Genomic DNA, 17,703 nt, shown 5'->3' with positions numbered 1-17,703 from the left:
TATTTCTTTCTATATCATAAGTGCCATGCATCTTGCTAAGATATATTAGATCTGCAAAGTGTTTATTGAATTAATTTCTAAAAATAATAAAACTCTTAGCTTTGTTGCGTGCATATATATATATACAAGTAAAATGCTTATTGCACAGACTAAACTCATTGGAGTAAAAACAACAAACAGTTTTATTTTTTCCTCCAGCACCTTAAATATGCTATACAACCCCTCCCTTCCCTTAGCAACATCTGAGTCAGATTCCATGGTCCCTCTCAGGTATTGAGAATGGGGTGGAGGAAATGTTTTTAGTTTATATTATTTAACAGTTCCTGCTGATGTAGTTCTTTTGGTCACTATGGGCTGGCCTAAAGTGGCATCTCTCATGGGGTGCATGTGCCACCTCTCTAGAAGCCATGTGCAGACTAATGTAGCTAATGTGCTCTCCAGCTCTCCTCTGTGACCATCCACAAGCACCTGTCCCTAGAAGTACTCCTGACAAAGATGCTCACAGCTGGCATGGAGCCCAAAGCTAGTCCTCTTCATAAGGGTACCTTTAAAAAGCCTTTAGGCTGGTTCTCTTCTTCCATGTCTGTGCACTTTGAAAAACTTAAGCATCCTTGCCATGCACCTGACCTTTGTCCTTACCCTGCAATTGCACCTGCTCAATCCAGCTTCCTGCCATCAGGACTCTCCAGGTCAGAAGTGAGCATTGCTGTCCACACTCACAAACACCACAAGTTTTCAGAGACACACAAAATTATCCTGAGAACTCTCTCACCAATCTTCCTTCTGCTGGACTGGAAGACCTGGGGAAGGCCTGCAGACACCATAGCTCAGCAAATCACCTCACTGTGGAGGGAAATGCAGGCTTCTTTTCTCTCAGCAACCACAATTTCCATGCACAGTTTTCTTAGAGCCCTTCTCATCTGGTTTGAGGGACGGGAAATGCTGGGCAGTCCCCACTTAGGCAACAATGCAACATGAAAACTGCTAAAACTTCCTCCACTACATTTAACTCCCCTTAACATTTATACTCTTCTCTTTCTATAAATATTTGACAGTGGAACAGAGACTTGTAAGACCACTTTGGCTACCTCTTAATAATTCCTGGGGAAGATATGCGCATTTGGAAGAATATGAAGTACTTTTCAATCTTTGTCCTCAGCCTGGGGCCTTCAACGGAAGTGTTAGATGACAGAAAAAGTCTAATGGATGTCTTATTACATATGAAGCATGTATGTGTCCTTACATGTATTCCTTACATGTATACCCCAGCTCATCTCAAAAAGGTTGCATGCAGCTGCAGAGATGCATAAAATACAACAGAACAAAGATAAGACTCAGAAAAAAACCTATCTGGTACTATAAAGATACTGCAGATACATCTGAAGATTTTTGAGCAAAAGAGTAACATGATGAAAAAACATGTTTTAGAAAGATGGAGAAGATGAAGAAGGCTTTGTGGAACACGTATCAGGACTAAGTAGTGGAAATGCTTATAGGATGTAGATGGGCTTTGCTGTTCTGCTAAAGCAAAGCACAATGTGTTCAAGAAGACACACTTGAGGGCTACTACTCTTTTCCAATGTCAGGTCTCAAATATTAATGCCTGGGCAATTTCCTGCATAATATACTCCACAGAGTCAGCAGTGTTGTACAGGTGAGAATCACTGGGCAGGCATTAGATGATAGCAGTCAAAATCTGGGTGCTTGCTAATTGTACTTTAATATGAGAGAGAGAGCACGAGAGAGAGACAGAGAGAGAGAGAGATCACACAAATGAATCAGCACTAACTGCACTCTCACCCAAGCTCTGCCCAAAGGCAGTCCTTGCCAGATAACCAGCACTATATTAGATTTTGGAAAACAGTGCAGCAGTGTCAGCTTCCATGATAAATCATCCTTTCAGGCTCTCAGAGCAGAACAAACACCTTGACTTTCCTGCCATGGATGATGCTTGCTCTCTCCAAGTCCTGAGTCACCCTGGAGCATCTCCAAATGTGGACTCAGAGGCAGTTAGAAGATATTCAAGAAAGCAGCGGCACCAGGCTGACATATTTCTGGGGAGTCGAAGCTGGACTGTCTAATTACCCTTCACCACACTCCGTGGAGCTCTCTGTGGTTCCCAGCCTGACTGCCTTCAAATGGTACCAGGCAATCCCCTGGAACTTTTTGCAGCTATTCCTTACAGCTGTGAAGACAGCTCTTTGGGTGATATCCAGCCTGCTGAATCATTCATTTCCTGTTCTTGATCTCAGAAAGTTCTGTTTGATGTTGTTTTCTCAAGACCATCATTTTAAAGGAAGCAATATTTTATATAATGCAGCTTTGTGGGCTTAGGCACTAAAACCAGATTATTTTGAATATGGCTTACCCTTATAATCATTTTCCTATGTAGAATTCTGGGTGCTGAGAATAACTCTACCATGATCCTCCCATGACATGAGGATGTTGGATGTTATAGGCAGGATTCCCAGTTCTGTTTACGCTATAAAGTTGAAGACATTGCTCAACTTGTCAGTAACAAGTCAGGAGAAGTTGCCGTTTGTAAAAGTGTCAGATGTATTTGCTAGTGCAACCCAAGAATCTGCTGTGTGGGTGTTTCCAAGACTTCCATCTTATGAGAGCACTCTTCTCTTTAATGTTAAAATAAAAATGAGTTTATTCCCCATCCCTCACTTAGTCAACTCCCTGCATTTCTCAGGAATCTCAGGGACTTTCCATTTCTCATAGTTACTCCCTCTTCTAATATCCTCCTTCTGTTTAACTATCTTTCACTTGGATTCTCAATGCTTGCATCTGCTATTTCTCTCCACTCTGCATCAAACGAAATGTGAAAACATGGATGCTTTTCCATGATTAAAACTGTTAATCAACTTTAATGTTAAAGTTCTTAACTTAAACAACTTTAATTTTGATAAAACTACCATCTTTGGGTAGTTTTAACAAAATTTACTAAGGAGTCAGAGGTAAAGGAGCACATGACTGAACACTGCCTATTAGTCCATATGCGACCCTCCTGATCCTAGAAGTCTCCTGGCCATTTCCCCCCGGGAAGCATCTCACTGGCTGACCCCTGCCTTCTACAGCCTTCCATGCAGCTGGCCCTGCTTCCTGTTCATCCAGAGCCCTCTCACTCTTTCCTTCTTAAGTTACCATGAAAAATTTAAATGCTCCTTGTTTTAATCGGCAACCAATATAGTGCTCTTTGTCTTACTCTTCCTCCCTCTAGATCAAGGTCTGGGGTCTATTTCCTCACCAAAAATTCAACAATAATCAATCATACTGCCAGACAAACTTTGTTTCCCTACTCCTACCTCCTACATTAGTCTTAAAATTATTAGATTTTAAAACATTTAGATACTGTAATGTATCTACTCTCATTAGAAATCAGATAAAGAACACAGAAGGACTCAGTTTCAAAATACTGTAATGTATCTATTCTCATTAGAAATCAGATACAGAACACAGAAAAATTCAGTTTCAAAACTTATTAATCTCTATTATGAACAACTATATGCCAATATATTTAAAAACCTAGAGGAAATGGCTAAATTCCTGGACACATACAACCTGCCAATATTGAAGCAAGAAGAAATAGCAAGACTGAACAGACCAAAAACAAGTAATGAGATTGAACCAGTAATAAAAACTTCCCAACAAAGAAAAGTCCAGGACCGGATGACTTCGTAGCTGAATTCTACTGAACTCTTAAAGAATTAATACAAATTCTTCTATTCTAGGAGGCCAGTGTAACTTTGATACCAAAACCAGACAAGGACACGAAAATGAAAGAAAACTCTAGACCAATATCCCTAGTGAACATAGAGGCAAAAATTCTCAACAAAATACTAGCAAACTGAATCCAACAGCACATGAAAAAGATCACACACAATGATCAAGTAGAATTCATCCTATGGATGTAAGGATGTTTCAACATAAGCAAATCAATAAACATGATACATCACATCAGCAGAATTATAAGGACAAAAATTATATGATCATCTCAACAGCTGCAGAAAAAGCACTTGACAAAATTCAACATCCCTTCATAGTAAAAACCTTCAATAAATTAGGTATAGAAGGAAAGTACCTCAACATAATAAAGGCCACATATAACAAACTAAAATCATACAGAATGAGAACAAAATCTTACCACTCTTATTCAGTATAGTACTAGAAGTCCTAGCCAGAGCAGTTAGGCAAGAGAAAGAAATAAAGGACATCCAAATTGGAGAAGAGGAAGTCAAAATGTTCCTGCTTGCAGATAAATGATCTTATACATAGAAAAATCTAAAGACTCTACCAAAAAACTCAGAACTGATAAACGAAATCAGTAAAGTTGCAGGATACAAAATCAACAACAAAAATCAGTGGCATTTCTATATAGAGACACCAAACTAGCTGAAAAAAAAATCAAGAAAGCAACTCCATTTACAATAACTACAAAAATAATAAAATATCTAGAAAAAGAATTTAACCAAGGAGATGACAGATATCTACAAGGAAAACTATAAAACACTGATGAAAGAAATTGAAGAAAACACAAAAAAATAGAAAGACATCCATATTCATGAGCTGGAAGAATTAATATTGTTAAAATGGCCATACTAACCAAAGTGATCTTCAGATTCAATGCAGTCCCTACCAAAATACCACAGAAATAGAGAAACATAATACTAAAATTTGTATGGAACCAAAAAAGACCCTGAATAGCCAAAGTAATTCTGAGCAAAAAGAACAAAGCTGAAGGTATCACATTACTATTCTTCAAAATATACTACAAAGTTAGAGTAGCCAAAACAGCATGGCACTAGCATAAAAACAGACACACAGGTCAATGGAACAGAATAGAGATTTCAGAGATTAATCCACAGATTTGCAGCCAACTAATTTTTGACAAAGGCACCAAGAACACTCACTGGGAAAAGGACAGCCTCGTCAATAAATGGTCCTGGGGAAACTGGATATCCATATTCAAAGAATGAAACTAGATGCTCACGTTTCACCCTATACAAAAGTCAACTCGGAATGAATCCAAGGACTAGATGTAAGACCTGAAACTATAAAGCTACTCGAAGAAAACATGGGGGAAATGCTTCAAGACATTTGTCTGGGAAAATATTTTATAAATAAAATCTCAAAAGCACAGGCAACTATGGCAAAAATAAACAAATGAAATTATATCAAATGAAAAAGCTTTCAAACAACATAGAAAACAATCAACAGAGTGAATGGACAACCTACAAAATAGAAAATATTTGCAACTATTCATCTGACAAGGAATTAATATTCAGGATTATACAAGCAACTCAAACATCTCAACAGAAAAAAAAAAAAAAAAAAACTAAAGAAAAGCCTGATTTAAAAATGGGCAAATGATATGAACAGATATTTCTCAAAATACAGAAATTTTCAACAAATATATGTAAAAATGTTCAACATCATTAATCATCAGGGAAATGCAAATCAAAACTACAACGAGATATCATCTCATCTCAGATAAAATTGCTATTGTCAAAAATACAAAAATAATAAATACTGGTGAGGATGCAGAGAAAAGGAAACTCTTATACACCACTGGTGCAAATGTAAACTAGTATAACCCTTATGGAGAACAGTGTGGAGGTTCCCCAGAAAACTACAAATAAAACTACCATATGATCCAGCAATCCCACCACTGGCCATTTATCCAAACGAAAGGAAATCAGTATATCAAAGACAGGTCTGCAGCCCCATGTTGATAGCAGCACTGTTCACAATAGTCAAGACATGGAATCAACCCAAGTGTCCAACAACAGATGCATAAAGAAAATATGGTATATATACACAATGGACTACTATTCAGCCATAAAAAAGAATAAAATTCTGTTATTTACTGCAACGTGGATGAAACTGGAGGACATTGTACTAAGTAAAACAAGCCAGGAACACAAAGTTAAATACTGCATGTTCTCACTAATATGTAGAAGCTTTAAAAAATTAATTTCATAGAAGTAAAAAGTAGAACAGAGCATATTAGAGGCTGGGAAGAGTAGGAGGGAAGAGAGGATAAGGAGAGATTTGTTAAAGGGCACAGAATTACAGCTAGACAGGAGGAATAAATTCTAGTGTTTTATAGAATATCACTATGTGCCCCATAAATATGTGCAATTATTGTGCCAATCAAAAATAATTTTTTAAAAAGAAAATTGTTGCTCTTGTATTTATTCTAAAAATTTTATCCATTTGACTTGGAAAAAATAACTCTTGTTTAAACTATTTTTTTCTGGCTCCCCTTTGGGGGTAATGAATCAGCAGCCATGATCACTGGACATGTGTGTGGACAGTGGTATCCTCTTTGGGCAAACAAGAGACCAGCTCCCAGTGAAACCAGTCAAACCCTCTTCTTTGTAGACCACAAAAGTGTCCCTGCTCTTCCAGTATGTGTGAGAGAAGAACACACAATGCAATATAGCACCTGCTATGCTAAACATGTTCAACACACATCCACTGAGAGAAAGGACAGATCAGATCTTTCTGAGGGTTTACTAACAAAGGAGTGTTACTAAAAATGTAGATAAAAGAGCCATCAGTTTGCAAGTAGGAATCATCCCTAAGAGAGCAATCCCAACATGGATGACTGGTGCCATTTTGTGGTCAAACTTTAACTGGTTGAAGACAAAATGAGAAAAGTAACTATAATATTGTGTTTTCAAATACATACATGTAGACTTCCCAACTCTGGTAGTAGACATAATACTATGGCATAAGATGTGGCTGTCTCTCTATTTTACCTTTTTAGTGTTATAATGTTCAGTATTAAATAAAATAATGGTAATTCTAGATTGTGGTTTAGTAGGATTTTTTAAAATTATTGTAGTGAAGCAAACTATGTCCTCAATCTTAAGGCATGATACGCAAATATCTGGGAACTTGTTCTCTAGAAACATGTTTGAGGGGTTAGGAAAAGAAACAAAATAAAACATCAACATAAATCTTTCAATCCCCTAGAAATTGTAGAAAACTTACAGAGGGCTTTACTGAAGTCAGGACCCAGAAGAACTGCACAGAAAGCTGAGAGACAGGACGCACCTCTCTCTCAGGGTGAAGGGTCTGGAGAGAGGACTCTGGGACCCCCAGAGATCTGGAATCAGTATCCTTTCCAGTCTGTGCCTCACTCATTATTCCCTTCACCCTACACTGCCAACACTCTCATCCCCCACTGCAGATTTGCATATTCTTCCTAGGAAGTCTGGGGAAATTTTAGATGCATAGGGAAAAGAAGATACAATCAGTAGGTTTCAACTATGTACTTGAAAAAAAATGGCAGCACTAATTGCAGAATGAGAGAGACCCCTCTAGACTGTGTCTGTTCTCACAGTAGCAAGAGTGGTCTCTGGAATTGAGAATGCTCTCCTGCAGTCCCAAGCCTACTGCCAGGACACATGGATGTGATTTTGGACAGTGAGCTGGCTCCTCAGGCAAATAATTTTTCTAACAAATTCTCTCTCTTTCTTTTAATTTATCTGATCATTGAGGAGATATCAAATTTTTATTACATGTAAATCTAAAATGCATATGAAATTAAGAGTTAGACAAGTGCTTTATAAGTCTTGGGTCTATGAAGATGAAGACAGGTAATACAGAATTTCAGTCTTGAAGAGATCCTGGGAGATTTCATTACAGATGAGAAACTGTGGCACTTAGAAGTTACGTAATAAACCAGGATGCCCAGCTCACTAGATGAGAACTTTTTGCCTACTCTTATTTGCCTTCTCTTATTTGTCAAGCATATATTTTTTCAGGACATAGATTTATCATATTCTTAAGAACATATGCCTTTTAATTCATCCTGTGTTTTGAGAAAGTATAATAGGAAATGTTTATATTCTGAAATTTCCCAGTTTTGATTCTACCTTATGGATTTAGAAAATAAGAGTAATAAATTATAGCCCCCATATCATGTCTTTGTGTCTAAGTGTTGATTTTAAATTGTTTATTTCTTCCTTTATTCATACCTTTATTCCTCCCTGCACACCCATTTTTGCTCATAAGCAAATTGCATATTACATTCACATTTGATGAGATCAACCCATGATTAGTTAATCAAATATACATGTAGATCATGTATGTAGACTCTATTCTGGAGGTTTGAATAAGAAGAAGAGACAGCATTCAAAGGGAAGACAGCATTTCTTATAATGCAAGTGTCTCAAACTTCCATTCTTTTTCAGTTTGGGAGGAGGGAAGCTCAAAGGCCTGCACCTAGCTAGGTCAGTTTCAGGATTTCTGCATGTTGACAGATTCTAGTGCTTGAGGGTACTGTGCATGGAACTAAATCATGGATTCTAGAAATAGTGTCCTAAAGCAATAAAAGACGAGAACAATGGCCAGATATCTGAAAGCATGCCGACTACCTAAGGGTGCTAAATGAAGAAAGGAATCGAGAAACCATGAGGCTAAAGATAGAGGCAGAGGGAGGTGAGACTGGGGAATTCCAGAGCAGCGCAAGACATGAGTCCCTGTGGGCATTGCCGCCATCTTGCCGATACATTAAAGAGGCTGAGGCAGAGTAAATAGGGAACAGTTTAGGGTGGCAAAATGCTAGTAGGAGGAGATTTGATCAAAAGCAGAGGTGAAGGAAGCTGTCCTTAATCAACAGAGAGGATATTCCACTCTATGGGATTCAGGCAGCTAGAGGGATTGATGTGGTTGCACACAAATTTGAAGATGAAAGGGAGATGAATGATGAAGCCGTTCACATCATTTCCCTTTCATTTCCTTGATACAGTTGGAGGCTAGGCCATTTGTGTAGGGTGCTGGTGAGGCCTAGGTAGGGGAGAGAGGAGCATGGTGAAGCCTTGCTTGCTGCTACAGGTTGCTTCTAAGGACAGGAGAAAGACATTCCAAACAGAACTGTGGGCTCAGCTGCTGCTGCAGACCACCGATGTGCCACGACACTGATCCACACAGGTGTGGGGCTTCTCCAGGAGAGCTCAGATACAGGAGTGGGGACGACCTCCTCTGGATCAGTTTGGGGATTGATCCAGACTTGGGAAATTTTCAGGACAGGCTTTCTAGAGAGATGAGGGTCTAGAGAGAGTACAGGGTGCTGACTACTAAGAGTGAAGGAAAGAGGGGGCTGGAAATGTGTGGTTAGAAGGTTGATGCAGGAGGAGTGAGTGTGAGTTGGAGTGAGAGGTGTGTGAGAATGCAGTGGAGTGATGCCTGGAGTAGCTCTGGTTGTGGTGGATGAGGGAAATTGTAAGAATAGTGCTTGGCATGAATGAGTTTCATGAAGATCAAAATCTCCCAGATAATAGAAGGAATTTAGTTAAAGAGGAAGACTATGAATCGGGCACCTCCAACTTCAAGGAATGTAATGAAGCAGCAGGAAGGGGGAAAGCCATTGAAATTGAATACGAGCTTCAAAACAAAGGAGCTTTTGCATAAAAAATTACAGGAGGGATGCAATTATAGTAAAGACAGGGAGGTGACGTAGAGGATGACTGAAATATTGTGAAGGGAGAAAGGGTTATGTAACCAATGTGAGCCTTCAAGAAAATGTAGCTTATGGGATGCAGACTTTAACCCCACCTGCTCACTGCTGACTGAGTTCCAAAAAAAAGTAAAAAACAAAGGTAGCCTCTTAAGAGTAAATCAGCTTGATGTACACGTTCTTCTTCCTATGTGAACAATTGGTTCCCTGGATCATAAGTCCCCCGTGTTAAGGCAAGTCAGGTTGGTCTTTGGTTTTATGCAGCATCCATCCATCTACTCTATCAGTCAGTCTGAATAGAGCACCTTTTCTATGCCAGGTATTGTGATGGGGGCTGAGGAAATTGTTTGAAATGAAAATAGAAGTGACCCCTCCCCTTATAGCAATTCCGGTCTAGTAGAAAAGACGTGCATGAAGCAAAGGGTCACCCTCCAAATGAACAATTACCACTATGATGAGGTCAACCCAGGAGTTACAGGTACAATGAGAATGTGCGATGTGGGATGGACCTCATAAGAGGAGTTGGGATCATCCTCCCCAGGACACAGCATTTGAGCAACACGTGGGAGCTAATCACAGCAGAGTAGCCTAGGAGCGGTCCAGCATAGGCAATGGCCGTGTGCATGTGTGGGGTGGGGAGTGTGAGCACATCACAAAAGGAAAGAAGGCCAGCGCTCCACAGTCCCAAAACAGCGGGAAGCACAGTGCCAGGAGAGCAGACAGCACCCTGGAGGCCAAATAAAAAACCTGGCATATGTTCCTGAGAGTAATGGGAAGTGATTGAAAGGTTGAGAACAAGGGAATGACAAAATTAGATTTGCTTTGAAACGATCGTTTCAAATACTCAGTGGAGAATGGACTGGGGGGAGAGGGGAGGAGAAGGTAAGATTAGATATGGAAGATCAGAGAGGTTCCAGTAAAGAATGAATGATAGGAGGTGCAGAGAGCACTGCGAAGAGCACATGGTGTACGCCAAGCACTTGACAAATGTTAGCTATTAGACCTATTTAGATTTCAAAAGAAGGGCCCCAGAATGGCAAGATAGCTTAGGACCATGTCAGCTACGTGTTTATTCCTTATTTGCATATTATATCTATTTTTCCATTAGCTTCTAAAGTCAGTTTCTAGAAACCTGTCTAGTCAAAGTATAAGGATTTTTTAAAGTAATAGAGCCGGAACAAAGGAAGGTAACACACGAAATGTGTTTAACTCGCCCCTTGCTTATTCTCTCAACTTTTAAAAACTTAAAATAGTTTCACCAGGCCCTGGTCTTGCTCCTAAGTAGATTCGTGTCCCCATGGCTGCCTCTCAGACCCGTAAATTCCTGCCGGTGCCTCAGGATTCCACAGGCTTCTTTACTGCTGCCCCCCTCGGCTTCTCTCCATGAGGCCTTCTTTAATGCTGATGAGTTTCATTTCAATTACTGTCCCTTTCATCTCAAACACCAGTGAGGCAGAAGCAATGTATAAAGTCAAATTGTTTCTTTGAAAACTAGAATTTATTGTGTCCTAGTGTCACTTTTATTAATTGTTGAAAGTTAATGGTATCCAGACCAACAGAATTTTGTATAAACATTTCACTTTTTTTCATCAAAGAGAAGCCTCTCTGACATTCTATATACGGCGATGCAGACTAGTTACACGTAGTAGATTTATATACACTGAAGAACCTAGGAATTTGACCCTTGAATAACATCACTAAGGAAAATCATGTTCAGATCAGGACAGAGCGGAACCTACCATACAGGTAACTGGGAGTTTTTTAAACACTGCCTGCTTGACTCTCACTTTACCTCCTGGGGGATCTTCCACACTTCTGTCCCCGTTACACAGGCTCAAGTTGTGTTGGCCATAATGGACTTTCAGGAAAAGAGCAATCCTCTTTCTTGGATTCTGAGCCAGATTCACTTGGAGGGAAGCATAGAAAATTATCCTCTAGATAACATGAGGAGAAGAAAAGTAAGATGCCGTTTGCTTTATTTTTGGCCTAAACTATTTGGAGAAAAATTCCTGGGAAGATATCAAAGGAACCCTAACTTCAACGTTAGAAATATTTTAGCAAAACATGACACCCTGGGGAACAAGAAGTTATTCCGGAGGCATAATTTCTCCCCAGGGTAGGCAGAGTCCTTATAATCATTGCCCCCAAGAGGGTCTTGTACCTTGTGATTTGAGAATAAATTAAGAACAAATCTTAGTAGTTAGGATGAATGCCAAAATTCACACCAGTCACTCCTGACTTTTCAGAGAAGCATGTGGATTTCTTGCACACTTAATGCATTGATCAATTGCCTGCCTGGGTGCATCTCAACAGACGCTTAGTTTTCATTATAGATGTAGCATTGCCCATTCGGCTCTGTTCTCAAAATTGGATTGTGAACATAATTCTTAGCAATGCTGCTTTAATTTATCTACAGAAACTTCATAAAAGCCATTTTATTAGATGAGCCAGAGTCATACTCTATGTCTGATGTGCTGCACGTGGCAAGCAGCATGATTTATATCCTGGTGCACAGTCTGCCATAGGCAGGCATTTTAATGCTATGCCGATTATTTAGATGTATTCAGAATCTTGCCCTTTCTTGCCAATGGACACTAAACTTTCTCCAAGAGCTTTATGTATGTGTCAAGATATTCTTTCCCTCTGAGAGATGCCAAAACCAGATTTATCCCCAAGGTTAAAGAAATGAGGGAGATGTCCTTTGCTTTTCTCCACTTCTTACTCCCAGAAAATAATTCATCTACATCCACACAGAGACAGTTCTTGGCATGAACAAAGGTGTCCCAAGGAAAACCAGGAGGCATCCATGCAATTGTTCATGATTGTATCATGATGTATTTAGCATATTGTCTGACGTTTAGGTTTAAACACTAGTCTGACCCAAAATAAGGCAAAACAAAACAAAATTTGTAAATATTCACTCATGTTTTTATCATACTTTACAAAATGGGTTGAAAATGGAGTGACAAATGTAGAACTTGCAAAATGTCGATATAGTCCAGCAGGTAAAGAAATCTAATATCAGAATTTTTTTTTTTTTTTAAAGCCATGTACCAGCTTTTTTCCAGTTAAGTTTCTCTGATTTTCTTCCTTGAATCTGAGATAATTTGTATATAAAATCTATCTTCAATCACATAAGCAGAGTCTTTTTGTTGTTGTTGTTTTTGGTTGTGAAAAAAAAAAAGATTTTTTTTCTTTCCCCTTTGCCACTTATATAGCAGATGCTTCATGCTAACATTTATTTCAACACACATCCAGGCATGACTGGGCTTCAAGTAGGTAGAAGCAGGAAGGATGGGGTTAACAATGTATGGAAGCTATTACAGTGCAGATAATATTTATGGAATGTTACTTTTTTCTCTCTCTTGCTTTATTTCTTTATTTAAGATTTCCCTTAAGAAAACTGTTTTGAGATCAGTAATGATTTCACTATGTATGAGCATCTCATATGTGTAACTCTCAGGTGAATTGTCCCATTCAGTCAATGATATTTTTAAGTGCAGCTGTCATTGTTTACAGAGAAAGAAGATATATAGTCACAAATGTATTAAACAGATCTATTAGGCAGAAGCAACCTGGAACATAATCTGAACTTACTGCCTAGAATCATCTCTCTCTCCCTTAGAGGTGGGCCTGTGCTATAATTCACATTGGTGGGGCTTGAGGAATAAGGAGGGATGGACCAGGTGCCAAACCTGCCAGCACCTTGATCTTGGACTTCCCAGACTCCAGAACTGTGAGAAATAAATTTCTGTTGCTTCTAAGCTACCCAGCCTATGGTATTTGTTACAGCATCCCAAATAGACTAAGACATAGATTAATGGAATAAAACAGAGAGTCCAGAAGTAGATGCATACACGCATGGCCAATGGATTTTCAACAAAGGCACCAAGACAATTCATGGGATAAATAATAGCTTTTCCTACAAATGATGTGGCAACAACTATTTAATATATATCCATATTTTTAAAAAGGAATCTCAACCCTTATTCTCATACCATACATAAAATTTAACTCAGAATGGATCATAAACCTAAACATAAGAACTAATATATAAAACTGCTAAAAGAAAATACAGAAGAAAATAATCATGTAGAGAGCATCAAAGATTTCTTAGGACACAAACCATTAAATAATGACATATTGGATTTCATGAAAATTAAAAACTCTGCTTTTTGAAAATATTGTTAAGAAAATGAAAAGGCAAGCCACAATATATTTTTTAAAACTCAACAACTAAATTAGACAAACAACATAACAAAGAATGAGGAAAATATTTGAACAGACACTATACAAAAGAAAATAATCAAGTGACTAATAAGCACATGATGAAATGCTCAGTGTCAGTAGTCACCATGAGACACCACTTCACACTCCCTAGAATGAGTAAATAAAAAAGATCAACAATACCAAGCATTGGAGAAGATATGGAGCAATGAGAACTCTCCTACATTGTTGATCAGAACATAAAATGATACAACCAATTAAAAAACAGTTTTAAAGTTTCTTGCAAAGTTAAACACACACTTTCCATACAACTGGCAATCCCATGCCTAGCTATTTACTCAAGGGAAATCAAAACACTGGTCTATAGGAAGACTTGTACATGAATGCTCACAGCAGCTATAATCATATTAGTCAAAAACTGGGAGCAATCTAATGCCCATCAGCATGTAAATAGATGAATTATGACACATCCATACACGGGAATACTAGCTAGCAATGAAAAGAAATGAACAACATGGATGAACCTCAAAAACTTGCAGAATGACACAAGCTAGATACAAAAGGAGTACATACTATCTGATGCCATTTGTACGAAACTCTAGGAAGGCCCAAAGCAATCTATAGTGATAGAAAAGCCAGCCAGAGGGTGTGTGGAGAAGAGAGTTAGGGGGAACTGACTGGGAATGGGCACAAGAAAGTTTTGGGGGTGATTGAAGTGTTCTGTGTCTTGATTGTGATGATGGTTATATACGTATATAATTTTGTCAAAACTCATTGAAAAGTGCACATGAAAAAGCTCTGGTTTGTCTCTGGGTTTTACCTGTTTTTAGGGACAGGCTGTGGAATATGTACACGTTGTTCTGGCCTCCACGTCCCCCTGGGGAATGCTGGGGACTTCCTGCAGCCTGCCTGGGCTGAAGGAGAGCCTGTGGGCTCACACCTTAGAAGAGGGAAGCTGGCTTCACCGGCCAGCTGCAGGCTTTTAAGGAGGCAGGAGCTGGAGGGGAAGTTGTGTCCTGTGGAGACTGGATGGGGTCACTCCATTTTCAACCCTGGGCCTCACAATACTAGGAAGCTGCACCAAAGCTCTGCTGAGAGTCAGTTATATTAGGGTGATTTTGCCTTATTTTATTGTTCCCAATTCCTAGTTTTCAGTCTCGAAGTCACCCTGAGGTGGCCCACTTTCCTTCCTGCAGGCATGGTCTGCCTAGCTGCAGTCACAACGTCTGCAGAAAAGTCAGTTTTCATCAGAGACTGCTGGTCTCACCAGCAGAAGTAGAGGGAATCCCGGTCCTCACCCAGTCTCACTCCCAAACCTCTTGTGAGTGACCAGAAGGGCTGGGGCTTACCAGCTCCGTGCTTTTTGCATCAGGAAGGCACCAAACTCCAAGTCCAGAGTAGACTCTGCCTTACAATCCAGGAGATATACCCAGAGAGAGGTTGCCATACCCACGGGGGTACTATACATACCATCACACATCAGCTGGAATGGACACAAGGAACTTAGTGCGGTTTTCTTCTCTGTTTTTGCCTTCCCGGTGTCCTCTCCTTTACCATATGGTGTGATCACCCTCTAGGGGTCAAATGCCTCTTCGCATCCACACGAACATTCAGACTCACTTCAAGCCAAGGAAAATCTCTAATGCTGTAGATGTTTACCTCTTCAGCCCTCTCACAGAGGGCAAAGAGGAAGCCTGTGGGAGGGCCACAGAGCAACACAGTGGCTGCTGGAAATATTTTCCTGACTCAAAAGGAGGCAACTTAACGAGTGCAGGAGTAACCCAAGCGCTCGCCTACTTTCCCGGACCCACTCCTGCTGTCCAGAGTCACTTTCAAATACACCTGGGGAAATGGGCTTTGTCATAGTCTCACCCTGCTCTCTGCTTCTACATCTGATAACCTCCTTCCTATTGCTCTTACTCCTTCCTTCATTCCTCACAAAGTTCAATACAAGAGAATAGGATGTAAGGTTTTTGGGGTAGCTGAGAGGAACTATAGCACCAGACAGGAAATAATTCCAAGTTCACTTCTGGGCATTACTAAAGAAAGAACCCAGGGGCCATCTGACATCATAGTGGAGTTCTTTCCTGGCCTGCCCTTCCCATCTCCCAGGATTTTCTCCTCTTCAAGAGATACTCCTTCATACTGCAAATTGCCAAATTCTTATTATTCTCTTTTCCTATTTAAGGCCTACCCAAGTGGCCTTATTTTTGTAATTATCTTAAGGTATCTTCCTCACTAAAAGATGATTTTGCCTTCTTCCTAAGAAGAGAGGTTCAAAGTAGCACCAGGCTTTTGAAATTCTTTCTCCCCATTCTGCCTTTCATATATGTCTGTGTGTGCATATGTGCACATATGTGTGTAAGTACATATATGTGTGTGTTGTTTTATGTGTGTGTGTATGTACATGTATGAGCATGTGACTGTGTGTATTTTGTATACATTTATGTATATGTGTGTATGTGTGTGTTGTGTGCATATTTGCATGTGTGTGCATGTGTATGTTATAGTCACCCAAACATGGTTTACTTTATCCTTGCTTTTGGAGAGGAAGTAATTCTAGTCAAATGAGTCCAAATTACTATTTTTAAATTTTATTTAACCATTTTAGTAACAAACAATGTCTTGTTAGTGTGTACACAATTTTCACATTGGCATGGAACTTTGTCATTTGCTGATTATTGGACTTTTTCCCAAACACTTGTTTTGACTTACACAACTCCCCGAAGAAAATAGCTCCCCGTAGCAGTTTGCTTCCCTGAGGACCTAAAAATGGGCTCTGAATCTTTGACAGCAACTCACAATGTGGTTCTCAGAGATACAGAAGATCAGATGACTTCTTTAAGCTTTTTTCCCAAAGTGTGCACCACGAAGAGGTGGATCCAGTCCCCACTGACCGAGGCCACCCCACATGGAGCCCTCCTTGATGCTGAGTTAGAATGGTCTTCGCTTCACTCTCTTGTACGCAGGAAGCAGCTACAGTAGCGCCATGTCTTTGTTCCCTCCAGAAGCCGATTAACCCTTTGGGTAAAATATAAATTTTCTGACCTAGCTGCAGTTTCTTATTTCCTAGTCTTCCCTTCAGCACCAGACATAGGAAGCATGAAAGCTTAGCATCAGCGTGGAAAATATGACTCAAATGCAACACTTGCTCATTCCAGACGGCAACATGTTCCCTAAATGTAAAGCAAACTGTAACAGGAAACCTGATTTTCATTACAAGAGAGGAGTCTGTGTGTAGCTAAAAAGAATCTGACCAGAAAGGAATCAGTCAGTAATTCTACAGGCTCAAGAACCAAATGATCCTGTAGCAAAGAAGAAATGTGAATCAGAGAGAGAACTAAGCCCTGGCAGTCATGTGTCAAGGCTCCCGATGGTGCTGAAATCTCAGAACATTTATTATCTTCCTTATGTCAGCGCTTCCTCTCAGTGCCGGCTCCTTGCCCCATTTGCTCACTGCATACACCTGGAAGGCAGGTGAGCTTTGTCCGTGGTCCTCTCAGCTCAGTTTTTAGTCTCTTCTTTCCCCAGCCTTCTCTGCTCAAGAGACCATCACCATGGTGCCCCAACGGTCTCCAGCAAGGTGTGCATTTTCCCAGTGCCTGGCATCAAGTGCAACAGGCATCAAGTAGTTGGGGGATGCTGGAATGAATGGATCTCCTTCCTCGTCTGACTCACAAGAGAGCTACTCTCTTGCCTTCACCTATGTAGTCCAGCTCTCAACCCAATGAACAAATCTACACAGAGATGTTCATCAATAAAGAGCAGCTTAGTGAGTTACCAGCTCAACCATAATCACAGAAGCAATGCCTTCACTCAATAAAGGAAACTGTAATTGTGACAGCAAGAGTCACAAACTCCCCAGAAATAAAATGTAACAGGACCATTCCTATTTACTTCTAATGGATAGTCCTGATCTATCGCATAGAATACTTCCCTTCCAAATTTTAAATAATTAGTGAATAATAAACTCTGACATAATTTTGAGATAAAGAACACAC

This window comes from Pan troglodytes, chromosome 6 (assembly GCF_028858775.2).
Source record: "Pan troglodytes isolate AG18354 chromosome 6, NHGRI_mPanTro3-v2.0_pri, whole genome shotgun sequence".
In the NCBI taxonomy this organism is placed as follows: Eukaryota; Metazoa; Chordata; class Mammalia; order Primates; family Hominidae; genus Pan; species Pan troglodytes.
This window is presented reverse-complemented; position numbering follows the sequence as displayed.